The sequence below is a fragment of the Astyanax mexicanus genome, chromosome 7 (genome assembly GCF_023375975.1).
Source record: "Astyanax mexicanus isolate ESR-SI-001 chromosome 7, AstMex3_surface, whole genome shotgun sequence".
Classification (NCBI taxonomy): Eukaryota; Metazoa; Chordata; class Actinopteri; order Characiformes; family Acestrorhamphidae; genus Astyanax; species Astyanax mexicanus.
Window position 1 is genome coordinate 1,933,835 of NC_064414.1, and position 13,987 is coordinate 1,947,821.

Genomic DNA, 13,987 nt, shown 5'->3' on the forward strand with positions numbered 1-13,987 from the left:
AGTCTGAGACACATTTAAAGCGAATACTACAAATCTGATCACTCAAAACACTTCAGCAGGTGGTTTGAGACGCATTTACAGCAGATACTATAAATCTGATCATTTAAACCACTTTAGGAGGTGCTCTGAGACGCATTTAAAGCAAATACTACAATTCTGAACATTCAAACCACTTCAGGAAGTGGTTTGAGATGCAATTAAAACAAATACTACAGATCCAGTCGCTCAAACCACTTCAGGAGCTGGTCTGTTTGTTTAGGCTGTTTGTTTGTGTTTTGCGTGGATTATGATGGAGTGGGAATGGTCAGTGGGTGCGGTAGGGAAGCTAAACGAGGTGGATGGGAGGACGTGCTGGGTGGAAGTGCCTGGCGACCGCAGAGAGAGTTGTGTCTAATAACTATCTAGCATACGGAGGGCGACACGGGCCCTACTGGAGCTGCCTGTCACTACACGAAATTTGGGCAGGAAGCTCGGAGGCCGTGCCAGGCACACAGTGCCATACCGGCATTAGCTGCACAGCCCACACACATGCACTTGTGCACACACACTCCACATGCGTACACACACACACACACACGCATACTGAACTTTAATTACAGTTGGAGTTGCTAAAGGCAGCAGCAGCGTGTTGGCTCTAAACCTTAAATATACACCATGGTTTTACTCGTGCACTAAAGATAGAGGATCAGCTTGAAACGAAACCGAACCGCCTGCCTGTTTGAGATTCGCTGTGTTTAATGGTTTAGTGACGGTTCATTCAGGTCAAGTGTGGGAATGCGATTGATGTTGGGTTTCTCACACATTTATACTGAAGGCCGTCTTGCGTGAAAATGAAGCACAATGTTACGAATACACATAACAAGGAGCAAAATCATCAGATCACTTCAGTTTCTGAATCAGTTTCTCTGATTTTGCTATTTATAGGTTTATGTTTGAGTAAAATGAACATTGTTGTTTTATTCTATAAACTACAAACAACACTGCTGCATCTTCAGCATCTTGGCAAAGATCTATATCTTGGCATCATGTTCTCCTCCACCAGTCTTACACACTGCTTTTGGATAACTTTATGCTGCTTTACTCCTGGTGTAAAAATTCAAGCAGTTCCGTTCGGTGGTTTGATGGCTTGTGATCATGCATCTTCCTCTTAATTATATTCCAGAGGTTTTCAATTTGGTCAAATCAAATATTTTCTGATCTGTTCTGACAAATTGTATCCACGCCTTTTACTCTAAAACCTAACTAAAGCTTAAAAAAAAACGTTACAGTTGGAAATGAACCAATGATCAAAATATTAGCTTTACAACCTATGAAATATAAGCTTGTAAACGTATTCTATAGTTCTATAATAAGGAAGAATTTAATATTATACTCTTCCAATCACATGATTTGTGGATTGATTTATTTTTTTATTTATTTCTGAGAACAATTTCTATTTAAAAACAGTAATTCTCACACTGGGAATAGTAAAAACTGTATGTAATCCATATGCATCGACAAAGTAAATCCAAAAGTTCACATTTTCTGATGATTGCACTGCTTTTGGCTGTTATTTCTGATTAATCTTTATGGCCTCAGCACATTTTGCAATTATTTTTATTTTTATACTAATTTAACATAATAGAAAAAAATTAAACACATTGTGATTTCTCCAAAATGTTACAGTAAATGAAGAGTTTTTTTTTTTTTTACAATTTTATTACAATGTGTAGAAATGTGTTGAAAAAAACATGTTGAAGAAAGGTGTCTGAACCTGTGCTCATAACTGTACTAATGCTGACCAAGATATGAATCCTGATTATTAGTCTATAAAATAGAAATAAATTATATCTGCCCAATACAGGTTAATTCTAAACCTCATTCTGATGCTTTTAGACGAGCAGTTATGTACCGATACGATTCGGACAGTATCGAACATTCCTAATATAAACATTTTAACAGGCAACAGGTGACGATTTGCCTTAAACAAATATCCTAGACTATTTTCGATCATTAGTCCCAATTATTTCCACCTGTGCAGGTAAAGCTCCGCCCACAGCCAACAGAAACAAACACCTGGTCTGGGCTGTAATTTGAGTTTCAAATCGGATTGTAAATGAGGCTGTTTAGAGCTGCTTCATGTTCAAGCCCTTCTTTTCTCAGCTTTAAAGCTGAATGCATAAAAATAATTAATTATTTAATAATTTAACTATTTAATCCTAAAAAGGGTGTGAAATTCTTAATATACCAGCAATATAGCAGCATAAAATGATCTTGATATTATAATAATGTTGTTTATTCCTATTATTCCCAATTACTCTTTAAAAAAATGCAGTGTCTGAATAAATAGTTTTCATTATTTAGTGAGGGCTGGTGAGAAAACACACCTGCTGTGGTGGACGACCACAAATTATTAATACATAAGGTATCAGTATAAAAATGCAATTAAAAGTAATTACAAGTTAAATGCTACTGCGAATTAAAGTTTTTTTTTATATTTAGTAAAAAAGAAGTCGGATAAGCATTAGAAATGTGTTCCACAATATCAGTGTATAAATACAGAAAGGTACCTCCCTTTTTAAGTTTAATTAAAAATAATAATCTTATAAGATTTTTTCATTTATTATCACACATTAACAACAACAACAACAAAGAAAACACAAGATAACACTATAAAAATCCAATTAAAAGTACATTTAAAGTAAAAACAAGCAAAACAAAGCAAAGCAAAATAAAAAAAACAGTTAAATGCTACAGTGAATAAAAGTATTTTTAAATATTTAATAAAAAGTAGTCTTGACAGAGTCAAGTAGTCTTGTATAAACACAGAAAGGTACCTCCCTTTTTAAGTTTAATTAAAAATAATAACCTTATACGATTTGTTAATTTATTATCACACATTAACAACAACAAAACCTTTAATCTGAGCTGAGAAGTTGCTCAAGAACCGTCACCCGGATCAGATCACAGCAATTTCCCCGTGCTGGCATGCGGCCTCATACCTCCTGCTTACACAAAGGCAGATTATGTGCTGTGTGTGTGTGTGTGCGTGTGTGTGTGTGTGTACCTCTGTGTGAACCAGATGTCCTTAAAAGCATGGAAGCATAATGATATGTTTCTATGCATATAAATTGAATTAGAATTAGAATTATTTTTGGTTTTGGCTAAAATAGCTTTTATTAGAAAATCTAAAAGAGTGAAATGATTTTTATTGGTCGCTGAAGTCAGGGTTAGATATAGGGTTACAGGTCCTTATAAGAACAGCAAAACCAACATATGTAAGTGTGAGTGTGTGTGTGTGTGTGTGTGTGTTATTGCAGGAGTTTTGCACTCAGTAAATCAATTCCGGGTTTCCCGCTGCAGCAGGATCTTTTGTGTGTTTGAAAGGAGAATAAATGAGTGAGAAAAGTGTTCTGAGATGATTTCAGCTCTCGACAGGTTCAGAAACCGGGGGGAGGGTCTTGGTCTTGGTACAGCGCTGAGTCTTATCATCCTGTACGATTTTTACATTTTCTAAACACAACTGAACTAACGGGAATGATGCACCGCAGGTTGTGGTACAGCAGCCTAATGACTAATTAATATAAGGCGCATCGTATTATAAGGCGCATTTTAGGCGACACCAGTAAGGAACAAGGGTTTCGCCATGTTTCCTTTTTAATGGGGAAGCTGGAGGAAGCACTTAAAGTAAGCAAAACTGTAATTCTTTATTTCTTTATACTATTCTGCTTTTCTTTCAAAGTCAAACGAGTGCTGGATGTTAATCTACACAGATTTATCTCCTGAAAACTGTTTATTTGGGTGAGTAAAACGCTTCAGTTCAATTTAATTGACAGCACAGTTAGCAGCAGTGCTTAGCGCTAGTAAATGCTGCCAGACAGCGCTATACTGAGGAAACCTTGAGACTTATAAAAAAAAAAGTATGTTGCATTAAAAAGTATGTCGAAAATAGATTTAAAATAAAATACTAAAAGTACATTTTCTATTTAATATATATTTTTTGTATTTCCATAAAATGTATTTTTAAGCAATATGCTTTAAATTATACAGTATGTTGTGTTAACGTATATTAAATATACGTAGCAACAATAAATACTGCTTAAAATGCACTTTTTCAGTGTCATTAAGGTGTACACAATATGTGAAGCAATATGCAAAGTAGTACCTTTACAATATATTTGAAGTGTAGTAAAAATTATGTTTAAGAAAGACATATTTAAATCTATTTAGGGTCGCGGAAGTTGTATGAAAAAAGGACTTGAAGCACAACCTAATGCATTCATGTTGTATTTAAATATAGCTTAATTACAATTGAAATATACTGTACCGTACATAAGTTGCCATTAGTTGTATTAAAGTACGTATTAATTTTAACGTTAAAAGTATGTACTTTTATCTTAAGTATACTTCTATACTTCTAAAAAATATACTTAAATGCATTTATCTCTTAAAGGGAAGGCCCTGCAGTGAAATAAAGCATGCTCTAAGAACATGATAAATCATTGCTTGATTAGCTGGAGCCTCATATGCTGCATATGACTTCATCTTCTGCAGTAAAGATACATATGGCTGTAATTACACACAGGCAGTAAAACACACGGCTTAGATCAGATACAGCATATTTATTTATTACAGGAGCATCAGCACTGCTCTGCTGTAAACACTGCGCTGCCCCGTGATGTACAGAACCATGCAGATGTATGTGAAAGTGCCATCTGTCAGCTGGCCAGAATCTGCTGCCTTCACCATTAGCAGCAGATGTCTTCATCGTGAATCATGTGGACCAGCCATTTGCAATTACAGCACAAAAATATACATGTTTACTGGAAACTCTCACGCTATACACTTTAATGCACCTCACAGCTGAGTAATTAGAGTACTGAATCTTCAGCAGTGAAACCGTGAAATGCAGACGCTCACGACTGCCACTTTACGCAGCGTGCATGCACACATATATATATATATCCAGACACTGAAGACTGCAACACACCAGAAATATATGTGCACATACACATTTATACAAGTCATACTCATAGTGCATAGTTTACAAAAAAAAAAAAAGAGAATTTATTGGCTCATTTATAATCTATTCTGATTATGACGACAGGTCTCAAGTCTCGATTAGTGTTATATGCAACCAAACATTTGACCAAAATATAAAAAAATACATGATGTCCATTGGACAATGGAATGGTAATGGAAGCAGTGTCTAAAAGGGTTAAAAAGTAATTTAAAGGTAGTAAAAAGTAGTTTTACTGATACAAACTGAATGTAATTTCAGAACAAGACTGTGAAATTTCATGTAAATTAATGATATTAAATATATAAATAGTTATACTACAATATTACAATAAGATCAGGTCAAAATGGCTTTATAGAAATGTCGCTACTAGTGCTAGTTATTACTAAGTTATTACTATTTCATTTTTTTAATCTATTAGATGATAGGGAAACTGATTCAGAAACGGAAGCAGTCTCTTATTTATTTACTTTTTTAGTCTAAATACCTAACATTCTTATTTTAGACATTATTAAAGTGATATTATTAGAAAGAATAACTTCTAACTTCCCTATACTTAATTCAATAGATTTAATCTACTTCACGTTCCTTACTGTATTTGCAGATTATTTTTAATTGTGGAAATAACAGATCATTTAGTTTTTGTCAAGAAATCCTAAATATCCTAATGAAATTTCACCCACATGCCAAAAGTCATGGGATATCACATCATCTAAATTCAGATCATTAAGGAGGCTACACGTGTAAATCTTGTAAACGTCAGTTTATAACCATTTTATATGTAGTTTATTTATTTTAACTGATTTAGCTGATGCTTGATTGATTAAACAATTGATCAGAATTGATCATTCTAATTATACAATTATAAAAAGAAATTCTGATAAAAATATAAATCGTTACATGTTTTATTTAAATTTGTATTGTATATAATTTACAAACCATCAGTTTGTCATCAAATTTATTTCTTTTTATACCTTTTTTTCCTTTTAGTTTAGTTTTTTTTGTCGGCAATTGTCTCTAAACTGTAAATTCTGAGTAAATCTTTTCTTTTAGAAGCTGTTTTTCTTTTTAATCGTTACTTTAAGAGCTGCAGCAGCTGGTTCTGACCCGAAGTGTGATTAGAGGTGGAACGCTGCAGCCTTGAAAATATTATTCAATTAGGGATAATTTTCCGAAGAGTCATCTGGGAGTTTAAAAAGAGCGAAACTTTGTTCACGTTGTGTTTCATCTTATAGAAAATTCTAGACGTATGCAGTTTTTTTCTTTGTGTGTGTCTATGTGTGTGTGTGTGTGTGTGTTGGGCCCCTGTTTACTTGGAGCCCTTTCCCACAGCTCGGCTCATACTTTCCTAAATAAAATAGTAAAACTGGTCCTAATGAGCCATTTGCCTTCCTCTCTCTCGCTCGGCGTTCTGTATTCTGTCCAAGACATCTTGCACATCAAAGCCAGGCTTCTCTCATTGCAGGGCTTCTAGGAGCCAAGCAGGAATTGAGGCCAGAAAGCCAAGCCTAGGGCCCGATCACAGCCTCCCACCGCGGCTGAACCTGTGCCAAACTGTGTGCGTGTGTGTGTGTGTGTGTGTGCGTGTGAAGCCTATCTGCACATATGTTAGGGAGTGCAACAGTATGAGGGAGTGCAGATGTTGTGTATGGGGCTCGTCTGGGAGGATACCTACCATACTATATACTGTATTCTGTATTCTGTATCTGTGCTGTTAAATCCACAGGTGCCAAAAATAAAAAATAAAAAAGACAGTGCTCTCTGGGATGATGTCATAGAAGAACCACATTTCTTTCTCTTTAAAGAAACTTTGAATAAACAGAGCTTTAAAGGAGAACGCCGGTGTAAAATGTTACTTTTGGTGTAGTAAAACATGATTAAAGTATTTTTTTGTCCACATTTTTTTTTATAAAAAAAAATGTGCATAAAAAACGATTTATTGGAAAAATAACTAAATAAAAGAAAAAAAAAGAATCTACAGTTTTTTGAGGTGCAGCTCAAAAAACTAGAATATCATTTTAAGTTACTTTATTTCAGTAATTCAGCTCAAAATGTAAAACTCATATATTATGCAGAGTGATACAGCAATCCAGAAATCTTAACAGTTTGTCCAAAACCCTTCAGACTGGGTGATACGGGGCATAATTTGATCAGATGAATAGTTTTTTTCCACCGTTATCCATTAAAAACCACTGTTTACATCCCATAATGCTAGCTTCAGCTCTGTGCGCCGCCATATTTGTATTGATAATGTCATAGACATAGCATAGCAGCTGGCACCAGGAGGCAGAGTATGCTGAGTCTATGTATGTATATGTCTATGTTATTATCAGTACAGTGATGGCGGCGCTCTGAGCTGAAGCAAGCATTATGGGATGTAAACAGTGGTTTTTAATAAGCTTTTTGTGCACTTTTTAAGTTATTAATGCCTCGTTTTAAATATCAGGACTTTCATCGGGGTAAATTATGCCCTGTGTCACCCAGTTTGAAGGGTGTTGGGACAAACTCTTAAAATTTCTGAATCTCGGAACTGAATTACTAAAATAAAGTAACTTATTAATGATATTCTAATTTTTTGGGGGGGATGCACCTGTATATTCTGACTTCCTCCTAATTTTGTCCTAAGAAAAAAAATATAATTTCGATATTTGTGTGGCTTTTTAAATTTTTTTATGTGCATTTTTTTAAATAATAAAAAAGGGTTTAGGGAAAATAAGACTTTTCTTAAAAAGACAGATTTTTCCTCTCTGTTGTTTCGATTTTATTTTTTATTTTTCTCTCCTTCACCGGCTCACTTCATCATTGTTCATTCCATCCCTCGCTCCTGCCTTTGTTCCAGCTCTGGCCTCTCACCCCATCTCACATTCTATTTCTCTCTCCATCCCTCTGTTCCCCCTCTGTCAGAGTGTCTCTCACTCTTTCTTCTCCTGGCAGTTACACCGTCTCTCTGCGTCTCTCAGTGTCTCATGTCATTTCTATCCTCCCTCATTTCGTCTCTCCTGCTATCTCTCCACCCCCCACCCCCCCGACTCCGTACTTCTACACTTCTTAAATCCCTCGTTTTTTCAGGAGGGCGTTCTCTCCTGGTGGCGAGCGATGACCTGAAACTCGGAGGCCACAAACTCAACAATTCCAGCCCATCGTCTTAATGAATCCAATTTTTTGCCTGACAGACTCCCAGCGTAGCCATACATCTATCTCCTCTTAAAGTCATCTGACATTAATACAAATTAACAGAGCTCCTCCATTAAGGCAGCAACAATCGCGGCGGCGCGCTAAGAGACGCTAAGAGGACGAGCTGAATTATTGAACAGAGAAAATGACTTACAGCTCTATGCAAAAACCAGCATCCTGCCTGGAGGTAGCATCTGTTAATGCAATAACAAGCGACGACGACCACTGCCTATGAGTGAGCATTTGTATGATAATTTGACAGAGTGCATCATATGTTATGAAAACGTCTGTTTAATTGACTTTCCAGGACGAGAGACATTAATTCACGTCGTCCATTAAGTGGCCTAAATGATCTTTTAAAAGCCGATTCATCTCCTCGTGGCCTTTAGGCAGATGCACATGGCATCCACCAGGCTGCCCGGCCAGGAAGTGTGCCGCCACTGGGAGTAATGGTTCCGTTCTCTCTGAAAGGTCTCGTACCTTTCTAATGTCCATTGGTATTCCATAGAGTAAGAGCTTCCAGCTCCACGTCCGATCTTTACCTGGCTTCCACTCATTTAGCATTCCTCTCTGTGTGAAGCTATAGCTATAGAGTTTAAATGTCATGGTCGGATCCACGTTTCACTTTTGCTTTAGGCTGATATAACGCATTTTTGATTTAGTATTCTGAAGATTTTCCCAAACCGAGAAACGAGTAATCAATAGATACTCTTCATGTTAGTTTTTACATTGCAGTTTATTATATTACGAGATTTACCATATTTTTCGGACCAAAAGGCTATTTTCTGGTCTATTTTCTTACATAAGGCACACCGGATTATAAGATGCATTACGTAACACTAGTACGGATGCCTACATCGAAGTGAGCATGGGTGTCACAATGTTTCTCCTCCAATAGGGAAGCTGGGAATGCGTTCCATTAGTTACATTCATTTTCTGAAAATCTATTTTCATATCCAAACAAAACCTGTAATTATAACTTAAAAGTCTCATTCCATCATTTTTTCATTTATTTTAAACAGTCTAGTTGTGGTCTCTAGTATGAATGAATGCCATGTGACTTTTATTTGCTCAGGTGTTTCTATTTAGCCCTGCTTTAGTTCACTGTATTAGTGGTCTCTGAAGAAAGACAGGTTTTGGTCTGTGAGCGAGGTCCTGAGCCGAGGTGGGCGGGACCATGAATATCAATTCACGGGTTGACGTAGACTTCTGAGCCTTTTTTTGATCAACTCGTATTTCTGAGCTGCTGCAGACAATGAGGAAGAGGTTGAGGAAGAGTTTCATCATGTGCAGCATCATAAACAACTCAGAGAGACCTGCTGTATTTCACAAACAACAAGAAGAAGAGGATTTTAGCAGAAAGGGACCTTTAAATATTCCTAAATGAATTAATATTGCAATAAAGTCTAATTAGGACATTGTGAATCGTAATCAGACGGATTCAGGAAATCAGTGTTGATGCTCAGCTCCAGTCCAGTACATCTTCACAACAATAGAGCGGCGTCTTTCGGAGCCAGGTACCGCCCGAGCGACTGGAGTTTATTTAATCAGGAGCTCGACACAGATGGCGGCGCTGCTGGCAGAGAGCAGATGCCTCATTCTCAGTTAGTTCCAGTTCCTGCAGGTCCAGCTGAGGCCAGCCACACTGCATCACTCGGCGCCGTGTTACCAGCCACCCACCGTGACAGTCGCACGGGCACTACATCCACGCTCAAAAGAGGCCCTATCCAATTCCCCGCCGGGAGCCGGCCGGGAGTCACCTTCACACTTTCAGACCCAAAGCCGGGGGCTAAAATTAATTCTTCACTTAGCGACCAAGTCCACATAGAGGAGGTCAAACGTCTAAGTCACATCTTTTCCGCCTGGATACAGAATTTATGTAGGGTGCCGCAGCTTTCTGCTGCAATTTATTACATTTTTTGGAGATTTATTGTGGGCCTGGTCACAGTCATACAATATTATTGCCCTGTTTTTACACACTATGAGCTCAACTAACTCAATAACAAACTGAAATTAACTCAAAAAGAATTAACGCCTTAACAGGCCCGACATTACAAAATCTAAAATACTAAATCTTAAGGATTTCTACTCAAGTGTCTGATAAGGAACATTACTGAAAAGCATAATTGTAAGTGTAATAGAAAATATATTTTTAAATAAGTTAAATAAATCTAATAATAATGTCACAATATACTGAATAAAATCATAAAACTGTCTCTTTTCTAAACTTCATTTTAAAATCTATATTTTCCTGAATACAAATCAAACAGTTCATGTCTCCCAAACCTTTAGTTTTGTTATGTTTGTCTGGCTTCTACGTTTTTACGTCCTGTAGGAGATTTCAATCCCTCAAATTTTATCACTTTTAAATTGTTTGGTTACAATTAAGAAAAATGTATCAAAAAAGGTACAGTTTTGGTATTTTTATCAAATTCAAAGAGTTTTCATATCAATCATACCAATATCAATTTTTTTAAAATGATACTCAACCCTATTACCAAGTTCTTGTCAATATAAAGCTCTAACAGTGTGCATTTAAAACACACTTTTCCAGTCTTCTTGTCATGCCTCCAATATCTCCCACACTCAGCTCTGCCTAGGATCTCCGGACAACATTGCCCAGGATGCACCACACACTGACATCACACCCAATACCAATCACAAGACACAGCACATTTCAGAACACTTCCAGGAAGCAAATCACCTGAATTCTAATCAGCTGTTCAGTTGCAGTTTAATCTGATTTATTACCCACATAATTACTACAAATATAAACAAACACTGTTTCTGCTGCTGATCCATGCTAAGCTCCATGCACAGTGCTTGATTTTTTTTTTTTTTTTTTTGTGATGCATTTTGTTGCACTTGCTATTTTCCTTGTATGAAACTGAATCGAACCAGATTAATGAACTACAGGTGTGAATCACCAGGTGCGAATCTAAAACATGCATAAAAATAACTCTCCATACCGTTTTACCACTCTGAAGACTGAATGTGGAGTATAAAGTGAGCCCAACCGTTACGCTCATATTTATACTGTATTTTAGTGCAGCTTCCCCGTGATTAAACCTCACGCCTCACACACACTTTATCACTTCATGGTTCAGGAGTAAATTACGGGAAACTTCTCACAGGTCAAAGGTTAACAGCAGTGGGAGTGTAAGTGTCTCTGCCTACTGAGCCGTGATGATGCGTTTCCTCTCTCGGCACTACATCTGCTAAAATCACATAACGTTTTTTTCAGAGAGTAAATCACATTCATCACCACATCTAGAAAAAAATGCAGCTTTGATGTTTTTTTTATTTTTTTTTTTTGTCATTTGGAACAGAGGAAAAAAATCAATTGCAATCCAGTGTTACACAGGAAGCGTCCAAAGAAATAAGCCACTCTAATCCACCTCTCTCAGCTGCTTAAGACTCGGCTACGACTGCCTGACCCAGATGACAAACACCGCCGTCACACACACACACACACACACACACACACAACACACACACACACTCAGAAGGTGACAGCTGCATCTTTGCCATACCATTATCTTCCCCTGTCCAATCCATCAAGCTACACACTGATCCTCACACACACATATTCACACACATTCACACACACATCAAATCACATGACCATGACTCATGAGGATGGATTCCTCTGGTCTTGATGACAGCATGTACTTTTATAACAGTGTAACAAGACTGTAATACAGGATAACACACTTTAAAAATAACGTGAACACCAGCAATGCACTTCTGTCACTGGCAGATATATAAATTAATATAGGAGTGCTCCAATCATCTAAATTGCTGCCACTATGATCGGGAGATCGCTGGTTCGAATCCCAGTCATGCAGCTTGCCATCACCTGCCAGAGCCCCGAGAGAGAGCACAATTGGCCTTGCTCGCTCTGGGTGGGCACAGTAGAGTAGATGGCACTCTCTCTCTTTCCCCTCATCACTCCTTGGGTGATGTAGGTAAATCAGCACAAGGCTGCATCTGTGAGCTGCTGTATCAGAACCGAGTCGCTGTAGGCACTTTCCTCCGAGCGTTAGTGCTGTGATGCTACTCGGCAATGCTATAGCCTCAACAAAAGTTCAAAAAGAGGTGGAGTCGGTGGAAAAAGTACAGAACAATTGTAATTAGGTAAAAGTACATGATCTTTGCTAAAACTCTACTGAAGTAAAAGTAAAAGTAACCATCTAAAAATCTACTTGAGTAAAAAAGTTAAAAAAGTACTCAATTTAAAATGTTCTTAGAGTAAAAGTTGCATAGTTACTTTTATTTATTTGATGTAAAAAAGTAGAAATCATAAATTAAATAGTTTTTAATGAATTATTAGACTTTTTAGACTTTTCAGGCAGTATTTGTTCAGACCACCCCATAAAACATTTTCAAGAACAAGTGACAAAGGTTTCTATGATTCATTTTTTCTTCACTGTTAAAAGGTTATGGTCATATATGGTCTTTTGTTTTTTAAATTCAGACAATTAATTTTTTTCCCCCAGCATTACATTTGTTACTGAAGTGAAGTAAATTACTTGTGTCAAAATGTACTTGAGTAAAAGTAAAATTACCTATTTTGAAAACTACTGTGACAAATTACTAATAAAATCTACTAAATTACAGTAATGTGAGTAAATGTTATTTGTTATTTCCCACCTCTGCAAATGAAATAGTGAATTTTTACATTTCATATCAGAAAATCTTAAATAATATAAGCAACTGGAATCTGACTGTAATCAAAGAATAACTGCAGGTATTCAGCTCTAGACTGCTGAGAAGTTCTCCTACATCCATTAATTCTGGCTATTTTAGGTTGATTTAAATGCTAAGTGCTTACTTCTCATTACCTTTATTAGCTGTTCCAATGAATAATAAGTAAAAGCAAAGCACACAGAGAAGTTTGTCAAAGGGAGACAATGCGTGCATATTAACTGGGACAGTAAATCAAAAGCAAGCAAACCATGATATATAAGCTTAAAAGCAGCTTAAACCTTAAGTGTAATGCAGAGAAAAAGGACAGTAGACGTTCGGAATGCATTAAAACTGCCTCGCAAATTTATGCAAGCTTCATCAATACACACCAACGTACAGAGGGGGTTATTTATGTTGTTTCTAATGTATTGTTACTTTAAATTATGAGAAAACCAACACAAAGAAGTATGTAATTTTAAAGTGCATAAAAGTTAACCACCAGCTTTCTACCACCTTTACGCAACTAGAGATTTTAGAGAGATATTTACTCCATTTTTTCTTTATAAAACAGCTGAAGATCAGTCAGGTTGGATGGAGAGCATCTGGGAACAGCAGTTTTCATGTCTCTCCACAGAAGATCAATGAGATTTAGGTCTTTTAGGACTGGAGCTGGATCATTCTAACACAAGAACATTCATTCTCTGATCTAAATCATTACACTGTAGCTCTGGCTGTATGCTTAGGGTCATCGTCTTGCCAGAAGGTCTCAAGTCTCTTTTTACATCCTCTAGCATGTTTTCTTCTTCCATGATTTATTTATTGTATTTATTTCCATCCATCTTCTCAACAACTCTGACCAGCTTCCAAATTCTGAAGAAAAGCATGTCCACAGCAGGATGCTGCCACCACCATGTTTGTGAGGTTGTTTGAACTATAATGAACGATAATGTAAAAAATAAAAAAAATAAATAAATAAAATGCTTCTCTGGTGAGCTTTTGTTTATATTTCTCCCCTGTCTTTCTCTGTCTCTCTCTCTCGGCGCATCTTTAGTTTCCGCCCGTTCTCGTTTTTCCACCCGTTTTGGGCGGCTCCTTATAAGGACGTTGTTTTTTTTCCTGGCTGTG

General features: G+C 36.8%; 1 protein-coding gene across 3 annotated transcripts in view; it reads right to left on the minus strand.

Moving 5' to 3' along the window:
- Window positions 1–13,987, minus strand: part of macrod2 (mono-ADP ribosylhydrolase 2) — an 836,537-nt gene that overhangs the window by 704,941 nt on the left and 117,609 nt on the right. The window lies entirely within an intron of this gene.